Genomic DNA, 22,041 nt, shown 5'->3' on the forward strand with positions numbered 1-22,041 from the left:
GACCCAGGTTCGATTCCCTAGAACCCATGTTAGCCAGATGCACAAGGGGGTGCATGCATCTGGAGTTTGTCTGCAGTGTCTGGAGGTCATGGCATACCCATTCTCTCTCTCTCTCTCCCTCTTTCTCTGTCAAATAAATAAGTAAATAAATAAATGTTTTTTTAAAAGTGTCCAAGAATTCAAGGAAACAATTACAATTCAGTACATTTTGCTAGGGAGAAAGAAAGAACAGTATGTCTCTCCAATTTTCATAGGCAGGGCTCTTCTTGTCCCTGTTGCAATGTGCTGGGATAGACTATACCAGCATGCAAGAGCTGGTTGTTAGCTTCCAGAGAATTTGTGAGCTGGCAGTTGAACATGGGTATTAAATATTAAGCTATGGAAGTTGACATTAAAATAGAGTGAAAATGTTAAATACATGCTATAGCTATTGTTTTAGAAGGCTAAGTTCCTTCACTGGGCTTCCACAGACCAGACTAAATATCAAAATGGAGTCACTTATGCTAAAAAATATGGAGAAGTTCGTTTCTTCCAGGGGTAATACTTACCTAGTTGCCAACTAGGTGTCTAGGCTTGGGCAACTTGGAGGCATCATTTAGAGCTGAACCTAAAGGTCTTCCCACACTGCTTCAGCAAAATAAGCCCTTCCCACCCTGGCCCTTGGGTCAGGGTCAGCCTCTTGGGACCCAAGCCTATGACACCCAATGCTCCCACATTCAGATATTCTGAGATCATATGTCAGTATCATTTGGGTCTAGTATTCTTTGGGGCATGCCTTCACAAACTGTTTTGCAGAATTGTCACCATGTTGTGAGTTGGCTTTCTTTTTTTTTAAAAAAATTATTTTTATTTATTTATTAGAGAGAGAGAGAGAATGGGAATGCCAAGGCCTCTAGCCACTGCAAATGAACTCCAGACACACGCACTACCACGTGCATCTGGCTTAAGTGGGACTTGGAGAATCGAACCTGGGTCCTTAGGCTTCGCTGCCAAGTGCCTTAACCGCTAAACTATCTCTCTAGCCCGTGAGTTGGTTTTCTGGGAGGAAGAGTCTGACCTAGTGGAAAGCTAGCTTCCTCCTCCTCTCTCAGTGTCCATCATGCATAGGATTGGGCAGCGGAGTCCACGGGACTCAGAAATTGTCATTATTATTATTACACATGTGTATCCTCTCCTATTATCTCAGACCCACTTCTTTCTTGGCAGGATGAGATTTATGTGACACTCAGACTCCCAAACCCTGTTGCCTGCATCCGTCATATAGAGAACAGAAATGGATAACCTGGTGCAAAGTAAATTAGGAGTAGAGGGACTGGGACAAAGACGAGATGTGTGCCCATTTAAGGGACAGCTGCCAGCAGCTCCAAGCTGTCATTGGGAAGGAATTGCCAGGTGTATTTGTGTGTGTGTAATATTTATTTATTTGAGAGAGAGAATGGAATGGGCATGCTAGGACCTCTAGCCACTGCAAACGTTCTCCAGATATATGCACTACCTTGTACATCTGGCTTATGTGGATACTAAGCCTGGGCCCTTTGGCTTTGAAGGTAAGTGCTTTAACCGCTGAGCTCTACAGCCCTGCCAATATATGTTTAATAAATGTTTACTTTGATTGGTGTGTGTGTGGGGGGGTACATGCTTGCATATGTGTGCATGTGCTTGTGGAGGCCAGAGGTTGTCCATAGGTGTCTTCCTCAATGGCTTTCTACTTTATTTAGCGAAACAGGGTCTCTCACTTGAACCCAGAGCTCATTAATTCTGTTAGTCTAACCTCCCAAGTGCTGGGATTACAGCCAGGCAGCTACATCTGCCTGTCATTTATCTGGGTGATGGGGATTTGAACTCAGGTCCTCACATTTGCACAGCAAGTGCTTTACTAAGTCATCTTCCTCGGCATCAGGAGCTGAGGGTTGTTTTTTTTTAATGGAGAAACCAGAAATATGGATTTTATTTGAAAGCTCTTGACTTTCTAATTTTGGCAAGCAGTTAATAAATTTTTTAATTCAGTGTGGCCACACAATAGGGCTATGGAGGCTTGATGCTGGAGGCCTGGAGATCTGCATAAGGTCCAAGGCATACTGCAGAGAGCCATGGCCAGGTCTTGGGGCTCAGCCCTGTCATGATGCTATGTGCCCTCTATGCATGTGGCCCCCTTTGCCTATACCATGTCTCCCGCCTAGTCCTGGCTTCTTCCTCTTTTATCCTTTTGATTCCAGCTTCTTCCTGACCTCTTAGCTTGGCTTAGCTCCCCTGTGAATGTTCCAAAACCTCTGAGTTTCTCTAGTCTCAAGACTCATCCATCCCCTTGTTTGAAGACTATTGATCTTCCCCACGGCTTTGCAGAGACCAAAGCTATATCTGCCTTATTCCCCACTGTATTCCCAGGATACAATGAATGCCTGATGTATAGTTAAGGTTCAAAACATTCTTTTTCAAAGAGAGAGAGAGAGGGAGAGCATTCAGAAAGTTTCCTTAGGGGAAAAGAGCATCTTAGACTTGCCACAAAGGGTTCTGCTGCCTCTTGGAAAACACTCCTCCAGGATGCATTAGGCACTTGTTGGAATTGTTCATCTTTTACCTGAGTTAAATCCCACAGAGGGGCTGAAAACATGCAGACCTGAATTTAGACCCCAGGTACCTGTGTAAAAGCCAAATGTGGAGGCATGTGATCTGGGGAGGCGGAGACAGAAGGATCCCTGGTGCTCATGGTCAGCCAGTCTAGCCTGACTGGCGGGCACCAGGCCAGTGACAGAGCCTGTCTCAAAAAGCAGTGGGTGGTGTTTCTAAGGATGGCATCTGAAATTGTCCACCGGTATCCACGTGCATGCACTTGTGCACATGCACACACAAGCTCGCACACATGCATGCATACGCATGCACACACATATTTTAAACCCACAGAGCTGGCAGCAGAACCACAGCATCTGACTGTGTGGAGCCCTGTGAACAGAATCCCGTGAGGTGAGCTGGTGAACTATGGTCCTTGAGGCCAAACCTGCTCGCTATCTGTTCTGGTAATGACAGTTTTATTGACATGCAAATGCCCGTTCTTGTCTGCACTGTATAGAGCTGCTTTCTTGCCCCACGGCTGAGACATACCCTGAAGGTCTGCCAGGTCTGAGATGTCAACTGCTGGCCTTGCACAGTGCGGGTTGGCAGACCCTGCCCTAGAGTCATGCAGCGCCCGCCTTACACAAGATCCATGGTGGCCATGGTGCCCAAGGCTCCTCGGTTCAAATTCGGAGAAGCCCAAAGTACTAGCGTCTGCCACTTCCCTGCAGGGCCAGCAGGTGATGACCATTGACAGGGTGTCTTCTGTCCTAAGGACATGCACGTGGACAGAAGAGAAGCCAGGAAGAGGAGGGGTCTATGTCTGATGTTGTGGTGGGATGTAAAATAGCACCCCTTTTTCCATCTGGAGTTGTTCACCTCTCGACCAGCATCCCCTAGGCATGGGGGCAGTGATGCCAAGAGGCCTGAGGCAGCCTGTTAGCTATAGACCCTTGTGTGTGCTGAGTAAAGCTACATCAGCCTCCCATGAGCTATGGGCACCAAGAAAAGTAGCTAGGGGGGGCTGTGGAGGTGGCTCACTCGGTAAAGTGCTCATCTCACAGAAAAGGGGCTGAATTCTATCTCCTGAACCCATGTAGACAAGCCCAGCGTGGTGTGTGCTGGTAAGAAGTGGAGGCAGGGAATCCCGGAGCTCCTGGCCAGCCAGTCTAGCCTGAGTGGTGAGCTCCAGGCCAGTGAGAAGCCTTATCACCCTATATCAAAGAGAAGTGGAACTCCAAATGTACACACACATGAACATGCATATCCCCAACACACACACACACACACACACACACACACACACACACACACACACACAGCGTCTCCAGGGGACAGCCTCTGGGCACAGGGATTTAGCCAAAAGTTATGAGGCAGGTGGTCCAGAGCAGACCTGTGTGGGGAGAGAGAAAGCCGCAGCTGGCCCCGTGCCTGTAACCACGGCCAGGGAAGCAGGAGATCCCACTGGCTCCAAAGAACCAACACTTGTGATTCTCTAGTGCTCAGTGGCAACTCTCTCAAAACTTGGTATCTTAAAACAAGTCACCCATGAGTGCAGACTGGACAGTTCTCAACAAGAACAGCACCCCTCTGATGACATGTCGGTGCTAGAATGATTATGAGACCCGGAGGGGGCTCTCAGCACCCCTCTCCCCCAACATGTCTGCTGTAAATACTACTACTGGCTGGGACCTCTGTTGTTGCTATTTCTTCTTCTTTTTCCTTGTTTATTTTTATTTTTATTTTTTGGGTTGGTTGAGGTAGGGTTTTACTCTAGCCTAGGCTGACCTAGAATTCACTATGTAGTCTCAGGGTGGCCTTGAACTCACAGCGACCCTCCTACCTCTGCCTTTTGAGGGCTGGGAGTAAAGATGTGCGCCACCATGCCCGGCTTGTTGTTGCCATTTCTTGACAAGCCTACCCATGTCTCCCCTTGTTTGACTTCGTCACAGATGGTGGCTGGTCCCCAGTGCCAGTGTTCTGAACCAGGTGGAATTTCGTTCATGTTTTATGACCTAGCTGGGATGTCAACCAGCATAACTTCTGCCACATTCTGCTTTGCCAGAGATGAATCTCTAAGGCTGGCTGATACTCAAAGGGGTAGGAGAACTAAAGAGCTGAAGGAGAGATCTGCAAACCTCTGCAAACCTGCCTCACCACGAATGTGTCTTTGGGAGTGGCCTACATAGAACTGGATTCTTGATTCTGAGTTCCAGGCTCCATTTCTTGACCTGTCATCTACTGTCGCAGTCAGGTTCGCATTGCTGTCAGAAATCACTCGACCAAGAGCAGCTTGTGGGGAAAAAGGGGTTTATTTTGGCTTACAGACTTAAAGGGAAGATCCATGATGGCAGGGAAAACAATGGCATGAGCAGAGGGTGGACATCATCCACTGGCCCACATAAGGTGGACAACAGCAGCAGGAGAGTGTGCCAAACACTGGCATGGGGAAACTGGCTATAACACCCCTAAGCCCGCCCCCAACAACACACTGCCTCCAAGAGGCGTTAATTCCCAAATCCCCATCAGCTGGGAACCTAGCATTCAGAACACCCAAGTTTATGGGGGACACCTGAATCAAACCAACACATCCAGCGTTGGGGACCTCATCCTCTGTGGTCTCCGCAGTCTCTCCCTGGCAAAGGGTAGGCAAGAGTTTAAGCCAACAAGATGTTTCTTCCCTCCCTCCTTCCCTCTCTCCCTCTCTCCCTTCTGTCTATCCTCCCTCCCTCACAGTTCCAGGGGTTGAAACTAGGACCTCATGAATGCTGGACAAGTGCGATGCCACTGGCCTCTATCCCTAGTGCTTATTTTACTTTCTGTTTACTTAGTTTTTAATATTTTATTTACTTATTTAAGAGAGAGAGACAGACAGAGAAAGAGGCAGACAGGATGAGTATGGGCATGCCAGGGCCTCCAACCACTGCAAACAAACTCAGACACATGCACCCCTTTGTGCATCTGGCCTTACCTGGATACTGGGGAAATGCAACCCAGACCATCAGGCTTTGTATTCAAGTGCCTTTAACTGCTGAGCCAGTTCCCCAGCCCTTTACTTTTTTTATTTTGGGACAGGATATCACTAAGTTGTCCAGGCTGGCCTTGAACTTTCAGTCTTCCTACCTCCGACTCCTGAGCAGCTGAAAGACCAGACCTATACTGCCAGGCCTGGCTCACTCTCCTCTTGTTTTCCCCTCAAGGTTCCTGGTTTGGGAAAGAAGGCATGGGGACGTGGAACTACTTAGAAGGGACAGCAACCAGGCTTATCCACAGAATGGGGACCACGGTGTCACTTGAGTGGGGTAAGTTGTCACTGCTGTGTTTGTTGGAAACTTCTAGCTGGTCTGGCAGACTTTCTGGGAGCCTCTCTTACAAGCAGGCCCTGGATGCAGGGCAGAAGAGGACCAGAAGAAGCCCGTCTGCCCGGAGCCTTTGACCCACTTGGATGATAGGAACAGAATGTGAAAGTTGAAGGACTTTACTAATTGCAAACTCTGGGGGTCATGACATGCTTGGAGGTTATACACAACAGGGACCAGGAGGAGAGAGAGATGGAGGGAGAGAGAGCATGTACTATGGACCCATAGTCCCAGGATGTTGTCCAAAAAGATTTATTTGTTCTCTATTAATATTATTATTTTTGAGCAGTACCCCACTATGTAGCCCAGGCTGGCTTTGAACTCACCAGCCTCCTGCCTCGGGATTACTGGACTACACCACTACACTGGGATTTCATGGGGGAGATTATTAGTTGGGTTTAAAGATATAAGCACAAGCTTCAGGCGGTCTTGTGTCTGGGGAGTGGCCCCCATGGAGAATTTCTGTGGTCACGCAGAGTTAGGAGGGCGTGGTGGCCATCAGGCTGGATGTTCCATAGGAATGTGGTCACCAGGTTGCAGCTAGGTAGGGAAGCTAAGGCGGCAGCGGTACTGAGGAGGACAAGGTGAGACTAGAAACCGGGTCAAGGGTGGGCGTGCCCCGCTTCCCCGTGGGAGAGCGCGATTATGTTCAGAATGGAGGCCAGGCTGCGCGGTGTTGGACCCTGTCCGCAGGCAGGAGAGAAAGCCCATATGGCACAGCAGCAGCATGCAGGGCGATTATGAAGCAGGCGGATGGAAGGATGAATTGAGGGCCCTCGACCTGCCTGACCTGGCTGCTACTTCCATGGCATCTACAAGCTCAGACCCAGAGACAGACCACACCCTTGCGTGCTGGGTTCACCCACCTACTGCCTATCTGACATCTCCATGGGCTTCCGGCTGGGTACCACCTACTCATCCAGAAGATAGCCACGACTTCCTCCCTCCCCAGCCAGCTCCCCTTTGTATGAATGAGTGGCAGAATGGCATGTCATCTCTACCCTCAATCCACAACCTTCTCAGCCATGCCTCATTAATTTTACCCATGCTTACTTATCAGCGAGTCCTGTTACCTCTGCACCCACCATGAGACTCACGTTCAAGCACATCTCAGCACATGTTCTGTCATTATCGCCTCTGTCTCTCAAGTGCTGGGATTAAAGCGTGTGTCACTACGGTGGCTTTGAACTTGTCTCTTTAAAGCCAATGTCTGAAATGCCCTGTGGAAGGAAACCAAGAGTGGCAGCATAGTCCTGCAACGCCAGCTCTTGGGAGGCTGAAGATGATGGCAAAAGGCATTGTAAAAAAATCTCATCGTATTCATAAAAATTCTATAGGATTTCACTATAGTACCTATAACCATGACCCTATCCTAACCATAACCCTAATCCTAACTCCTTTCATCTTATTTACCATAGCTTCTGGGGCACGGCTTCACAGGGCATATCAAGAATGTGTCATGAGGCTGAGGAGATGGTTCAGCCCGTATTTTTATTTATTTAACTTATTTATTTTTGAGGCAAGCCCAACAGGCTGGCCTTTTTTAAAATGCAAGATCATGAGAGAAAGTGAGAGAGAGAGAGAGAGCAGGGGATGGGGGAGGGATAATTGGCATGCCAGGGCCTCCAGCCATTGCAATCAAACTCCAGATGTGTGCACCCCATTGTGCACATGTGCAACCTTGTGTGCTTGCATCACTGTGCATCTGGCTTATATGGGACCTAGAAAGTCGAACATGTGTCCTTGGGCTTTGCAGGCAAGCGCCTTAACCAGTAAGCCATCTGTCCAGCCCTGGTTCAATCTGTAAAGAGCACATCAGAACAGAAGTGGTGTGGAGGAGGAGGAGGAGCAGAAAATAGTTTCACTGCCCTGATAGCTGCTCTATTCTTTCTTAAGGATGGAAGCCCTCCCTGGGCGTGGTGGCGCACGCCTTTAATGCCAGCACTCGGGGGAGGCAGAGGTAGGAGTATTGCCATGAGCTCAAGGCCATCCTGAGACTGTGAATTCCAGGTCAGCCTGAGCTAGAGTGAGCCCTTACCTTGAACCCCCCCCCAAAAAAAAATTTAAAAAGGAAGCCCTTATTATTATTTTTTTAACTGGGCACAGGACTGGATCGAGATTGAATTTTCTGTCTTCCTCAGTAGTAAGTTTTGGACAATGCACCGTACAGGTAAGCAGCCTTCCAACAAGGGAGCGTGTTTCACTTCAACCCTCTCCCTGTATTGCAGACGTAATGGGTAAACCTCCAGCAGCTAACTTGCACTCTGAGGTAAGTTCAGAACATACAGTAGAACACGTGAATAGGTCTTTGGTGATTTTGAAGAATTCCATATCAGATTGAGACTTCTTACCCTTTTGAGTTAGCTAGCTATGCACAGCAAAAACCAATGAAAACCACTGCGGCAGGCCGGGCATCATGGGAACATGATGCGGAGGAGACACTGCTCTCCAGCAGGAGGCCTCAGAGCAGTAGGGGAGGCAGAGAGATGTGAACAAGCTGTGGAAAGCAGGAGCTTTGATGATAAGTTCGAAGTAGAGTGAGCTCATGAATGAGAAATGCCAGAGTCCCTTCAGGTCTTGTGGTTACAAGTTACTGGTACTGACTGTGGGGAGGGAACGAGTAGAACAGTGAAGGGAGACATACCACCGCTTATGCCTGGAATTCACTTATATGGATCAGAGTATTTATGTTTCAAATTTTCAGGGAAATGACCCACTCCTGACAACGTGCACGATACCGCTTTCTGTGAACATTTCAGTCCATTTCCAAATACCTCTGTTATTTTCATTTGTCGTGATGAGAAATATCCTCATTAGAGACTATTTTTAGGGGCTAATTTCCTAGGTAATGATGTCATTCTTCCCCTGAGCTCTGGATCAGCACAATCTCTGCCGCACACACATCCCACCCTGTTCCCTTGGTGGATCCAAAGAATAGCCCAGAGGGTGGCTTTCCATCCCCACCCGCGGACTTCTGAACGCTGCGTGTATGACTGGCGATGAGAATAGCAGTTGTGAAATGCTCTTGGCATATCCGTCCATGTGGTGCTCAGTCTTGTTTGGGTTGCCTGGGTCATTTGTCTTCCTTATAGAAGCCTGGCACATAGAAGAAGATAATTGATTTCTGTCATCTTTTTCTTTTTTTTTATGTGAAGCTGGAATTTCCACGCTGGGTTTCACTTCTGTTAGGGTCTAGTGGACTTTGGAAGGGATGTTTCCTCTTCTATCTACTCCACGATGGAGTCTGGCCTCTGATCATTGCAAGGATGGGAGTGATGTGTCAAGGAGGGATGGCCACTCCAGACACAATTCTATCCAGCGTTTGCCACCATGTACTGTCACCTCTAGGAACTGGACTATGCTCCAACTCCAGGTCAGAATTACAAGGGAAGGAACTGCACCCATGTCCTCATGTTTCCAGCACATGTGGGCTAGACACTGAACTGTAAGCCTTTGTGCACGCATGATGCATCGACTAGATGTGTGGATGGGGGAGGGGTGCTGCTCTGGACTCTCCTCCATTACAGAATTGTTCTTCAGCCATTGGGACTCACACAGGCAATGAAGACAGATCAGTGATTGAGAAGTCAGTAGGTACGATGGCAGCCCTGAAAGATCCTCTGCTGTGCCCACGATCTGATGGTCATGCTCCTCTGTGGTCTACCCATGTCAAGGACAGGCTGACAAAATAATCTGTCAGTTTTTCAGCAGGACTGTATCTACCCTCAGGCTTCTCTCTGGTTCTGTCATCAGGGTTGCTGTGTGAGGAGGACCCTTGTCATATTGATCTTGCCAGCTTGACTATCGTTTTAAATTTATTTATTTTTATTTTTAATTCTTTTAAAAAGATTTATTTATTTATTTGCTTATTTATTTGAGACAGAGGGGCAGGGAGGAGAGAGAGAGAGAGAGGGAATGGGTGCTCCAGGGCCTCCAACTGCTGCAAACGAACTCCAGTTGCATGCACCACCATGTGCATCTGGCTTACTTGGGACCTGGAGAATCAAACCTGGATCCTTAGGCTTCACAGGCATGTGCCTTAACCGCTAAGCCATCTCTCCAGCCCAGTTTTAATTTTTTTTTTTAAATTTATTTGTAAAGAGAGAGAGAAAATGGGAATGGGCACAACAGGATCTCTAGACACTGCAAATGCACTCCATATGTACGCACCATATTTTGCATTTGACATGGGTGCTGGGGACAAGATTTCAAGATACCCTAACATGTGCCCCCAGCATGCCTTGTGGACATAAATGCATGTGGCCCAGTGTCTCTGATGTCTTCTGAGAGACATGTGGGATCTATTAAAGTTCATTCTGAGGAGCAAGGGAGCTGGGCTACTGAGCTTCCTAGTCCCACACCCCTTGGCCGATGGTGGTAGGTAGCTGGCCTGGGAGATGAAGGTATACAGACAACCACGGAGGCGGGCTCTGCGGCTTACAGAGGGGCTGTGGGGTACGCTGACTGTGTCACCTACTGAGAACAAGTCGGGAGAAACACAGTTCCAGCCTCTCTGGATCCAGCTGTGGAGCAGGTGGTGGTGGGGAGGTAGCAACAGAGAGGGTCAGCCCTTGGCTGAGTTATCCAGTGCCTCAGCACACTTGAAGCCCTAGACAGCACAGGAGGGAGGACCAGATGGAAGCCTTTTCTTGTGGGCCCATGAGCTGTGTAAGACTCCATACACTATCTAGGTCCTTGATATCTGGTAAGCTTCCCTTGGCTGAGGTTAGCCAGGGCTGGACAGAGATAGTGGGTCTCACTTAAAGTAACAGTAAAGTTCACACAGATCCATCCCAGAGCCCAGTGGGATGGGGTCTGGTGATGAATGTACTAAGGTAGCCTAAAAGACACCAGTGTGAGCAGTCGGTGTGTGTGTTCCAATCACGAGGGTGTGGAATGTCTATGCATGTATGTGCACATGCATATTGCAGCCAGAGGACAACCTCAGATGTTGATCTTGGGTACTGTCTTTTATTTTTTATTTTTTTTTTTTATTTGAGAGCAATAGACACAGAGAGAAGACAGATAGAGGGAGAGAGAGAGAATGGGCGCGCCAGGGCTTCCTGCCTCTGCAAACGAACTCCAGACGCGTGCACCCCCTTGTGCATCTGGCTAACGTGGGACCTGGGGAACCGAGCCTCGAACCGGGGTCCTTAGGCTTCACAGGCAAGCGCTTAACCGCTAAGCCATCTCTCCAGCCCTACTGTCTTCTTTTTGAGACAGGGCCTCTCAATAACCTGGAGCTTGCCAAGTAGGGTAGACTGGTAAGCCCTAGGGATCCACCAACCTTCACCTCCCCAGCACTTGGATTCCAAGCACCCTGTCTAACTTTTTAAAAAAATATTTTTTTATTTTTATTTATTTGACAGAAGCAGAGGTAGAGAGAGAGAGAGAATGGGTATGTCAGGGGCTCTAGCCACTGCAAACAAACTCCAGACACATGTGCCCCCCTTATGCATCTGGCTAACATGGGTCCTGGGGAATTGAACATGGGTCCTTTGGCTTTGGGCTTTGCAAGCAAACACCTTAACTGCTAAGCCATCCCTTCAGTCCTGTTAAAAATATTTTATTTATTTATTTGAGAAAGAGAAACAGGGGAGGAGAGAGAGAGAGAGAGAGAATGGGCACTCTAGGGCTTCCAGCCACTGCAAACAAACTCCAGATGCATGTGCATCTGGCTAATATGTGTCCTGGGGAGTTGAACCGAGGTCCTTTGGCTTTGCAGGCAAGTGCCTTAAATGCTAAGCCATCCCCCCAGCCATCTCCCCCTGCCTTTTCTAAAAATGGGTTTGGAGGATAGACCTCACGTCCTCATGTTTGGAAGGCAAGCACTTGATCAACTGGGCTATCTCGCTAAACCCATCAACCAGGTTTTGAAAAGGATATTTGAGGCCACAAAGATGTCTTGCAGCACTGTGGGGTTCCTGAGGTCTACAGGACTCTAGCTTAAACATGAAGCATCTCTCTGGCTGTTCTGATTGGGCAGACATGAATCTCACTCTGAGGGCATCTCAGCCCATGCTGTGTAGGTGGACAGCAGCCCTTGCTGCAAAAGCCGGTCCTCTGTTTCAAAGGCCAGCCTTCACCACACATGAGGCTGCCACCCTGAGCACCAAAGCGTGGCTTCAAGTGATTTGATCTTTAAGCCTGACCTGCCTGTCTAGACCTTTCCCATCTCTCTGCCCCTTTCTCTGCTCCCTCCCACCTCATCACCAAGGACAGAACTCACAGATGCAGAATATTTTTAACTTTGAAATATTTTTAACTTCTTGGCAAAGCACGAAGCCAGGCTGCTTGCAGTTAATGCCTTGGAACATTGACAGCTACAGTGCTGACCATTCTCCTCAGGGGCAGAGTGGAAAATAAGGTGTGTGTGTTGCTGTAATTGGTGCTGAGGGAAAGTGTCTGTCAAGACTCCAGCCTTGGACCAAATAGTGGGGAAATTGGAAAGTCTAACATCATCATCACCACAGGTGAGCACGGTGGTCAAACTTGGTGTTCAAATGGTCTGAGGCCCATTCTTAATGTCACTGCTGTTTGCTAGCTGTGGGATTGTAACTTGTTCAAGCTTTAGAATCCTCATCTGTGTGCTGAGTCCACTGTATCTACACATGTTTGGTAGTTTGAATAGATGATCCCCCAATATATTCAGTGTTTTATTTGTTTGTAACTGGAATATGCAGCCACCTAGCTGGAGGTGGTATCCCTGGGTAGATCTTAGGGTCCAGCCCTAAGGTGTGGTGCTGGAGTTGAAATTCTAATGTAAAGATATGCAAAGTGACTGAGTTCCTTCTGGAAATCCTGAAGTGTGCTGTGTGGCTCTTGGGTTTGTGGCTTCTCTGTCTCTGCTTGGTCCTGTGAAAGCAGGGCCAGCTTCTTCTGTCATTATGGGACTTCCCCTGGATCTGTAAGCTTCAATAAATTCCTTCTTTCCTTTATTGTGCCTGGTCTTGAAGTTCATCTCAGCAAAACTGAAGCTGTCTGCTACAACATGGAATTCCAGGGAGGGACTAGATGATACACCTGTGGAGCCTACAGCAGGTCCCCGATGAAGTGTGAGCATGTGAGTGGAGTCCCAGCAGGAAGTGCATAGCGCAAGCCAATGGAGTGACCTATGGCAAACTTAATAAAGGGACTTTTCCAAAATGTGACAGGATATGGGGACTCCAAAAAGGATGGTGTTGTCACTTATGACTGTAATATACCCCTGGGTCAGATGGGATGAGACAGAGGTCACCAGGATGTGGAGCTAACAGCTGTGTGAGCATAGCTGCTCCACATGAAAGGTAAGGAACTATGTCACCCACAAGTGGTGCCCATGGGGAAGGAAGCTAAGGAGGTCACTCCCTTAGTTACCAGTCCCTCCTCCATCATGTATCTTCATGTGGCTAAAGGATAAGAAAAACTACAGGAGATAGTGTTGGGCAGCATGTAGGTTTACCAGTTGGCCCTCTAGCATCTAGGTTTACCAGTTGGCTTTCCATCATCTAGGTTTACTGGTTGGTCTTCCAGTATTATATTGAAATGCCTGAGATAAACAGCTTATGAGGAGGAAAGGCTCATATTGCTCACTGTTTCAGAGGTTACATTACATGTATTAGTGACTTTTCTCCTCGCCACAACAAATACCCAACCAAAGCAATGCCAGGAAGGAAGGGTTTATTTCAGCCCACAATTCAAGTGGGTATAGTCTATCATGGCCCAAAGGCATGTCTGCAGGAGCAGGAGGGTGGACATATTTAATCTGTACTCAGGAAGCAGAGAACAGTGAATACTCATGCTCTGCTACCTTTCTCCTTTTAATCCACTCAGGACCCTAGTCCCTGGCACCACTCACATTTAGAGTGGGTCCCCTCATTTCAATTAACTTAATATGGAAAATCTTTCACAGACATGCCCAGGGTTTTGTTTCCATGGTGATTTAAATCTTAATAAATTAGCAACTGAGATTAACAATCCTACCATCCATGATCATTTGGCACATGACTTTGGCCCATGTTAGGACAGAGTATCTTGGTGGGAAGTATGTGGTGAAGGAAAGCTGCTCCTCGTGGTGACTGGAAGCAAGACATTAAGAATGACTGAGGTCCCATTTTCCTTCGCACAGGTACACCTGCAATGATTTAGCTTCTTAAAAATCCCACCACCATCAGATGATTCCACAGGTTGATGTTGCAGTCAGGTTCACATTGCTGGCAGAAATCAGCCAACCAAGAGCAGCTTGTGGGGAAAAGAAAAAAGGGGTTACTTTGGCTAATAAACTCAAGCAGAAGCTCCATGATGGCAGGGAAAACGATGGTGTGAGCAAAGGATGGACATCACCCCCTGGCCAACATCAGGCAGACAATAGCAAGAGGAGAGTGTGCCAAACACTAGCAAGGGGAAACTGGTTATAATACCCATAAGCCCACCCCCAACAATACACTGCCTCCAGGATACATTAATTCCCAAATCTCCATCAACTGGGAACCTAGTATTCAGAGCACCTAAGATTATGGGGAACACCTGAATCAAACCACCACAGTTGGGGACCAAACTTCAAAACGTGGGACTTCAGGGGACATTTGAGATCCAAACTATAGCTCTCAGGGACAGTCAGTTGAGAAAGAACATAGTGGGGCCTTGTGAGGGTGGGGTGGTAATAAGAAATGCCCAGGATAGGATTATTGGTGGAGTTTGCAATAGATGGGAAACCAAGGTGTAAAGACCTGCTTGAAACCATGTATCCATTGGTCTGTAGGCCAACAAGATGAGAGGTTATTTATTTATTTATTTATTGAGCGAGAGAGAGGCAGATAGAGAGAATGGGTGTGCCATACATTTTGTATTTTAGAAAGGGAAATTTGCCTGGCGTGGTGATGCACGTGACTACATAGTGAATTCCAGGTGAGCCTGGGCTAGAGTAAAACCCTACCTCAAGAAAAAAAAGAAAGAAAATTGAATGTATAATTAAAAATTATATAATTGAAACATGCCACGTCTCTATTCATTTTTATTGCTTCCATAGCAGGTTTTACCATAAACTTCATAGTTTAACATAGCATGTGTTCTGAAAGTCAAGGGCAGCGGGGCTAGGTTCTTCTGGAGGCTGCAGAGAAGCCTGTTTCTTTCGCAGATTCTAGACGCCAGCAATGCTCTTCTGCTCATGCCCTTCCTCTTCTTTACCATCCACTGCATAGCATCTCCTTTTCCTCTCTGACCTTTGTTCTGGTCCTCACATGTGTCCTTCCTTTTCTGTGTCGGGTCACTGTGTCCCTCCTGATAGGTCCTGTGTGGTTACCATCAGCCCTTCTGTGTCTCAGTGTTTTTTGGCTATGCAACATTGTCTATTTACAGATGTGAGAGACTAGGGCATGGAGAGGCCTTTGTCATGAACATCTGTGCCGCAGAGTGTCGAAGTGGATCATGTAAATAGTACACATCAAGGGGTCAACACACTTTTAGTTCCTGACCCAGTCCCACTCGCTTATGCAAAACATAAGCCCACTCACCTTCCGGCTTCCCAGCCCCAGAGGTGGAGTTAGAGACTTCTGTTTGCAAAGTATCCATATCACCCTTTGCAGGAAGAAAACAAACAAACAAACAAAAAAACGTGGACTTCAGGGGACATTTGAGATCCAAACTATAGCTCTCAGGGACAAAGTCAGTTGAGAAAGAACATAGTGGGGCCCACCTCTGGTATCAGTGATCTCTCTAAGTGGTGCATGTCAGTTTTGCTTCTGAATGAGGTTTTTGTAAACTGACATGAAATCTTTTGCTTGTAGAATATTAGAAGCATAAACCATTAAGACATGGACTTCTTGTGACAGGACAGGAGACCCATGCTCTTAATGCAATAGCCCTCTGATCCCATTTCCTTGGTATTTAATCATGAGCTACTACATGTTTACTGGACACAGTCTTGATACACTTAGAGCAAATAGACCTGTGGGTATTGGCCAGTCAGACATTCTAAAAGATGTCAGTCCATAGGCCAAGGCAGACCAGGGGTATCTGACGCACAGCTATGCTTGACTCACAGTGCACTTTTGAAAGCCTTTAGCCAGGAGTGGGTACTCTTCAATTAGCCACAGCCCCCGTTATCACCTCACCCAAGCTGCTGCCCTCATTCACATCTGCAGCCTCATCCCAGATGTCTTAAATTTGACTCCTGGCTTAATCCCCACTTCCATGCTATGGAAGACAGCCAGGCTCAGCAAAGCCTCTCATGCATGTGACCATATAGAAAAGAGTCAGCCAGGCTGTGACCAGGTTCAGGTCTCCTGCCCTCCACACCACTTTCCTCTGGCTTCACTATTAGGTATTTGTTCCGGCCCATGGCCAGCTATGACTCACTCAAGCAGCCTTTGCTGGCTCCTCCCTGCCAAGTCAGCCCCATCTCTGCCTCTCTGCTTCCCTGCAGGTCACCAGTAAATCACTCACTTGAACAGTCATCACCTTCCCATGTTCACCAGGGGTCCCAGCTGTTGTAATCTCTCTTGGCTCCCTTTGATACTCTCGAGAGACATTTCCTTGGAGATCTTCCAGATTTGTGGCTGGAAACTTGTTATCATATGAATTTATGACCTACCTCAGACAGGGGCTTTCTAACCCATCACAACTCACCTTTCCTCTAACTCAGGGTTGAATTGTAGCCCATGAATGAAAGTGCTCAGGCACTGCCTGATTGGTTCTAGAGAGGTCCTGGGGTCTTATTGTTAGAAGGGAAAACTTTTGGCCCGGGGACGATGGTCCATTGACATCATTCTCCCTGAGGTCTCTTTAGAAGCAATTCCAGAAGAAAAGAAAAGCATCTACTTCAGTTAGAAAGGGTCTAAAATCTCTTCCAGCTGGACGTTGGTGAAGCCATAACTTCTCCCTTACTGAGTAGCTTGCTGTGGTCTGCGCTGAGCTGAATTGCAACTATAAAGTATGCACCCTGGGGACACAAATCACTTTTTAATTAGAATCCCTTACCATAAGCTCACCACTAGGAGCTGAGAGGACTTGAGTATGTGTATCACAGCATTTCTGAATGACATGGTGGAGAGCTGGATGTTTCTAGAAGTAGATGGTCAGCGTTCTCTACATTTAAACGTGACTATTATTTTTATCACTACTTAGGTCTTCCAACAAGCATGGGATCATTTTGTAAATGTAAAATTGTACCTGAAAGAGGTTTGCTACAGGAAAAAGAATTTTCATTTCCCCACAATTTCCATCATCTCAGCTCCTCCAGCCATTCTGATAAACATACAATTGTGAAAATGAGATGGAAACCTAGAAGTGAATAAGAAGTTCCTAGACATGCATATGCTACAAAAATTAAATCAAAAGGATATAAACAACTGTTGTAGTCAGGTTCACATTGCTGGCAGAAAACACCTGACCAAGAGCAGTTTATAGGAGCAAAAGGTTTATTTTGGCTTACAGGTTCAAGGGGAAGCTCCATGATGGCAGGGTCAAATGATGGCATAAGGAGAGGGTGAGCATCACCTCCTGGCCAACGTCAGGTGGACAACAGCATCAGGAGAGTGTGCCAAACACTGGCAAGGGGAAGCTGGTTATAACACTCGTAAGCCCTCCCCCAACAATACACTGTCTCCAGGAGGCGTTAATTTCCATATCTCCATCAGCTGGGGACTTAGCATTCAGAATACCTAAGTTTATGGGGACACCTGAATCAAACCACCACATCAACAGAACCACCATGAGCAAGGAGATTGAAGCAGTAATAGTCTTCCAACAAGGACTGGATAGGTTTGTGGCCAAATTTTATAAAAGCTTTAAAGAAGACTGAACATTAATGCTCCACAAACTGTTATAAAACCAGTATTGGGGTGGGAGAGATGGTTTTGCAGTTAAGATGCTTGCCTGTGAAGCCTAAGGACTCATGTTTGACTTTCCTGGTCTAAGCCAGATGCATAAGGTGACATAAGCTCACAAGGAGGCGCATGCATCTGGAGTCTGATTGCAGAGGCAGAAGGCCCTGATGCGCCAATTCTCTCTCTCATTCCCTGTCTCTCTCTTTCTCACTCTCTCATTCTCACATTAAAAAAAAAAAAAAAAGGCAGTCTGTTGGGATTGCTTCAAAAACCAAACAAACAAAAGACCAGTATTAACCTGATTTCCCAAATAGTAGTAGAAAATAATTTCCCTGACACAAATAGACACAAAAATTCTCGAATGCTTGCTGACCAAATTTAACAGTATATTCAAATGATCATACACTATGACCAAGTTGGTGTTGCTCAGACTGACCTGTAATTCACTATGTATTCTCAGGGTGGCCTTGTATTCAGGACAATCCTCCTACCTCTGCCCCCCAAGTGCTAGGATTAAAGGTGTGTGCTAACATGCCTGGCAAAGACAGCATTTCAAAGTACCCTTCCTGTCCTCTGCTCTTATATTCTTTCTGCCTCCTCTTCTGCAGTGCTCCTGGAGACTTGGAGGGCCTGACAGAGATGTCCCACTTAGTGTGGAGCACTCAACAGTCACCTCTCAGCAGGTTTTTCTTCCTTGAATACATATATAAATATATTTCCACAGGTGAGAAAAGTAGAGAAAACAATAATGCCCCCTAGCCCCTCAGTTATTTAATCTAGAATAGCTACATGATAGGATTCTCAGCACATCAGGCCTCCACTTGGGTTGGCCTAAAGTTTCTGTGAGGTCCTTGTGCACATTATTTAATTTTTTCATCCACTGAATATGCTTATATGCCTATTAAATATGTAAAGTTCTGAGAGGATTACTCTTCCGTGTTCCATTAGGATAGAAATTTGATGTCAGATTACTTCCCCTTTACTGGGCAATTTTTTAGGTGCTTCTTTTTTTAATATTTATTTTTTTTAGGTGCTTCTTATGTAACCCTCATTGAACCATCCCAGGACTCCTGTAAAGAAGTAACCTCATTACATTGCCATTACATTACACTATACATATCATTTCATTATCACTACACTTGACCGATTAAAAAATTGTGTCCAGGACAAGATACGTAACTCGATGATACGTCCATAGCTGGTGAGTGTTCCTGCTAAGTGGAGCCCCTCAGAGCTTGGCCTCAGTATCCCTGCTTGCAACCACCATGTCATGCACTGCAAACGAACTCCAGACACATGCGCCCCCTTGTGCATCTGGCTAATGTGGGTCCTGAGGAATCGAGCCTTGAACCGGGGTCCTTAGGCTTCACAGGCAAGCGCTTAACAGCTAAGCCATCTCTCCAGCCCAACATTTTTCTTTGTGTATACGAATGTTTGTGTGTACACAAGTGTGTGCTGGGGTTCGTTTGCATATGTATGGAGGGCAGAGGGACAACCTCAGGTGTCAATCCTCTCAGGTGCCATCTACCTTTAAAAGGTCTCTCACTGGACTGTTAGGCCAGCCTGATTGGCCAGTGAGCTCCAGGGATCCACCTGTCTCTCCCTCCCCAGTGCTGGATTAGAGCTGTGTGCCACTTTGCCTGGCTTTTCTTTTTTTTTTTTTTAACATGAGTTCTGGGTATCAAACTCAGGTCCTCATAATTGCTCTTGAGAGTCAGCCACACCCTCCCCCGCACCAGTCCCTAGAAATGATGTCTATATGTTAATGTCTCTGTCTCTGCTCCCCAGGAGGTATTATGGCAAACAGACCAAAGCTTTGAGGGGGGGGAATCATGATAAATGGAATGATCTTCATCAGAAGGTAAAATGTTAAAATGGTGACTTTACGATGCAGAGCAAGTGCAGGGGGGCATGACCCGGGACCCACAGCTCAGGACTGACGGAAAACACATTTATTGAACATCCACTGTGCCCTTGGGGTCCAGCAAAGCTTCGTGTGGATGAGCTTGTTAAAATCCAGAACAGCTTCAGGAGGTGGGTGCTCTCACCGTTCCCATTTTACAGATGGAGAGCATTAGGCCTCGCGTGGGGGCTGCCAAGGGGGAGGGGGGGACTTAGAAGCCAAACTGCCTTCACTTGTCACTGTGCTTTTGAGGAGGTTCCGGGCAGGGTGGTGCAGCCTTTGTTAGCTGTGGGGCCAATGTTCCTCCATAGCAGCTCTACAGAGCTGATTTTATTAGATCATAGCACTGCAGATTTCTTTTAGACTCTTGTTTATACAGCAAGCGCTTGGCTTCACATGGAGCTAAAGACGCTGTCAGTCCAATTTTGTACAATATTCTGAAAGCTTTCATAATAGAGTATTTTTATTTGACTAGTGTATTAGTCAGGGTTCTCCAGAGAAATAGAGCCAATACGACCCCTATATGTCTATATACAAAGTATACCAGGTATAAATATTGCTTACATCTAATAAAGAGAGTGTATGTTATATCTAATCAAGAGATTTATTATCAGAAGTTAGTTCACATGTATGGAGTCTGAAAAATCCCATATCCTGCCAGCCGGGAAGGCTGGTGGTTTAGATAAAGCCCCAAGAAGTAGGGAGTCAATGGTGCAGATCCCAGCCCAAATCTGAAGGCCAGGAAGGGAGCCACCTTTCCCAGCCTTTGTGTCTATCCAGGCCCTCCACAGACTGGGTGACACCCACCCACATTGGCCAGGGTCTACCGCCTGCCTTACTGTTCATTCAGTGATAATTTCTTCTCAAAGGACCTTCACAGACACACCAGAAGCAATGCTTAGTCAGATACCTGAGAATCACATGACTCAGTCAAGTTAGAATGCAAAACTAACCCTCACAGCGGAGGCATGGAATTCTGTTGAGAACATCCCTGAGTTGGAAGCAGCCTGGGCTTTTGGAGTAGAAGAGACATGCATTCGAATCCCAGCTCCCTTGTTTCTGTGCCACGTGACCCTGAGCAAACCATTTCAACTCTCTGTGCCTCAGTTTACTCACAGTATATGTCAGCCTTGATGCATTGCTGTGCAAAGTGAAGAATATTCTTTTTTTTTTTTTTTGAGGTAGGGTCTCACTCTAGTCCAGGCTGACCTGGGATTCACTATGTAGACTCAGGCTGGCCTCAAACTCACAGTGATCCTCTTACCTATGCCTCCCAAGTGCTGGGATTAAAGGCGTGCGCTAACATGTCCAACTGAAGAATATTCTAAGTATAGGATCTTTCTGAGTCAATTCTTTCTAATATCCTCTCTTTTCCCTCCTTTCACTGTCTTGTGGAAGTAATTTAGATGAGAATTCTGAATGCTTTTTCTTTTTTAAAATTATTTTATTTCTCTTTTGACAATTTCAAACATGCATACAATGTACTTTGACCATGTTCAGTCCCTCATTACCTTCTTTTGTCCACTTCTCACTCACAATAAATTCTTGTACAGGTAACCACAGCTGCTGTGAGTTTGTGGGTATAATGTCCATGCCGTGTGCATAAGGCAGCATTCCATGGCCCTCCTCCCCATCCTCTGGTTCTTACGTTCTTCTGCCATCACATTCCCTGAACCTTGGGGAGGGTGGTATCATGGTCCCGTTTAGGACTGAGCACGCAGTAGTCATTCATTCTCAGCGCTCTCCCCAGCAACAGCATGCTTTTACTTGAAGGGTCAGATGTAAATATATTCAACGTAGAGGTTCATGCACCTCTGCTGTTGTAGAAAACAGACATATGGTAAGTGATAAACATTGCATAAATGGCTATAGCTGTGTTCCAGTGAAACTTAATCAAGGGCTAGAAAGATGGCTTAGTGGTTAAGAACTTGCCTGTGAAGCCTAAGGACCCCAGTTCGAGGCTTGACTCCCCAGGACGCACGTAAGCCAGATGCACAAGGGGGCGCACGTATCTGGAGTTCGTTTGCAGTGGCTGGAAGCCCTGGCGCGCCCATTCTCTCTCTCTCTCTCTCTCCCTCCCTCCCTCTTTCTTTCTCTTCTCTGTTGCTCTCCAATAAATAAATAAAAATAAACAAAAAAATTTAAAAAACTTAATCAACAAACAAAACCCAGCAGTTGGGTGGATTTGGTCCATAGGCTGCCGTTTGTGGAGCCTTGGTCTGGACTCGGCTTAGGTTTGGGTGTGAGAAGTACTATGCTGCAAGGCAGTTCAATGCGGGAAAGCCTCCTTCTGGGGTGCTTGCGACCAGTGTCCCGCTTACCTTTGGCTAACAGTGGCATCTTGACTAACAGGGCAGTGCATGTTTCTGAAACAGCTTCTTGAAGATTTTTTTTTTCTTTGAGGTAGAATCTCACTCTAGCCCAG

This window comes from Jaculus jaculus, chromosome 14 (assembly GCF_020740685.1).
Source record: "Jaculus jaculus isolate mJacJac1 chromosome 14, mJacJac1.mat.Y.cur, whole genome shotgun sequence".
NCBI classification, from domain to species: domain Eukaryota; kingdom Metazoa; phylum Chordata; class Mammalia; order Rodentia; family Dipodidae; genus Jaculus; species Jaculus jaculus.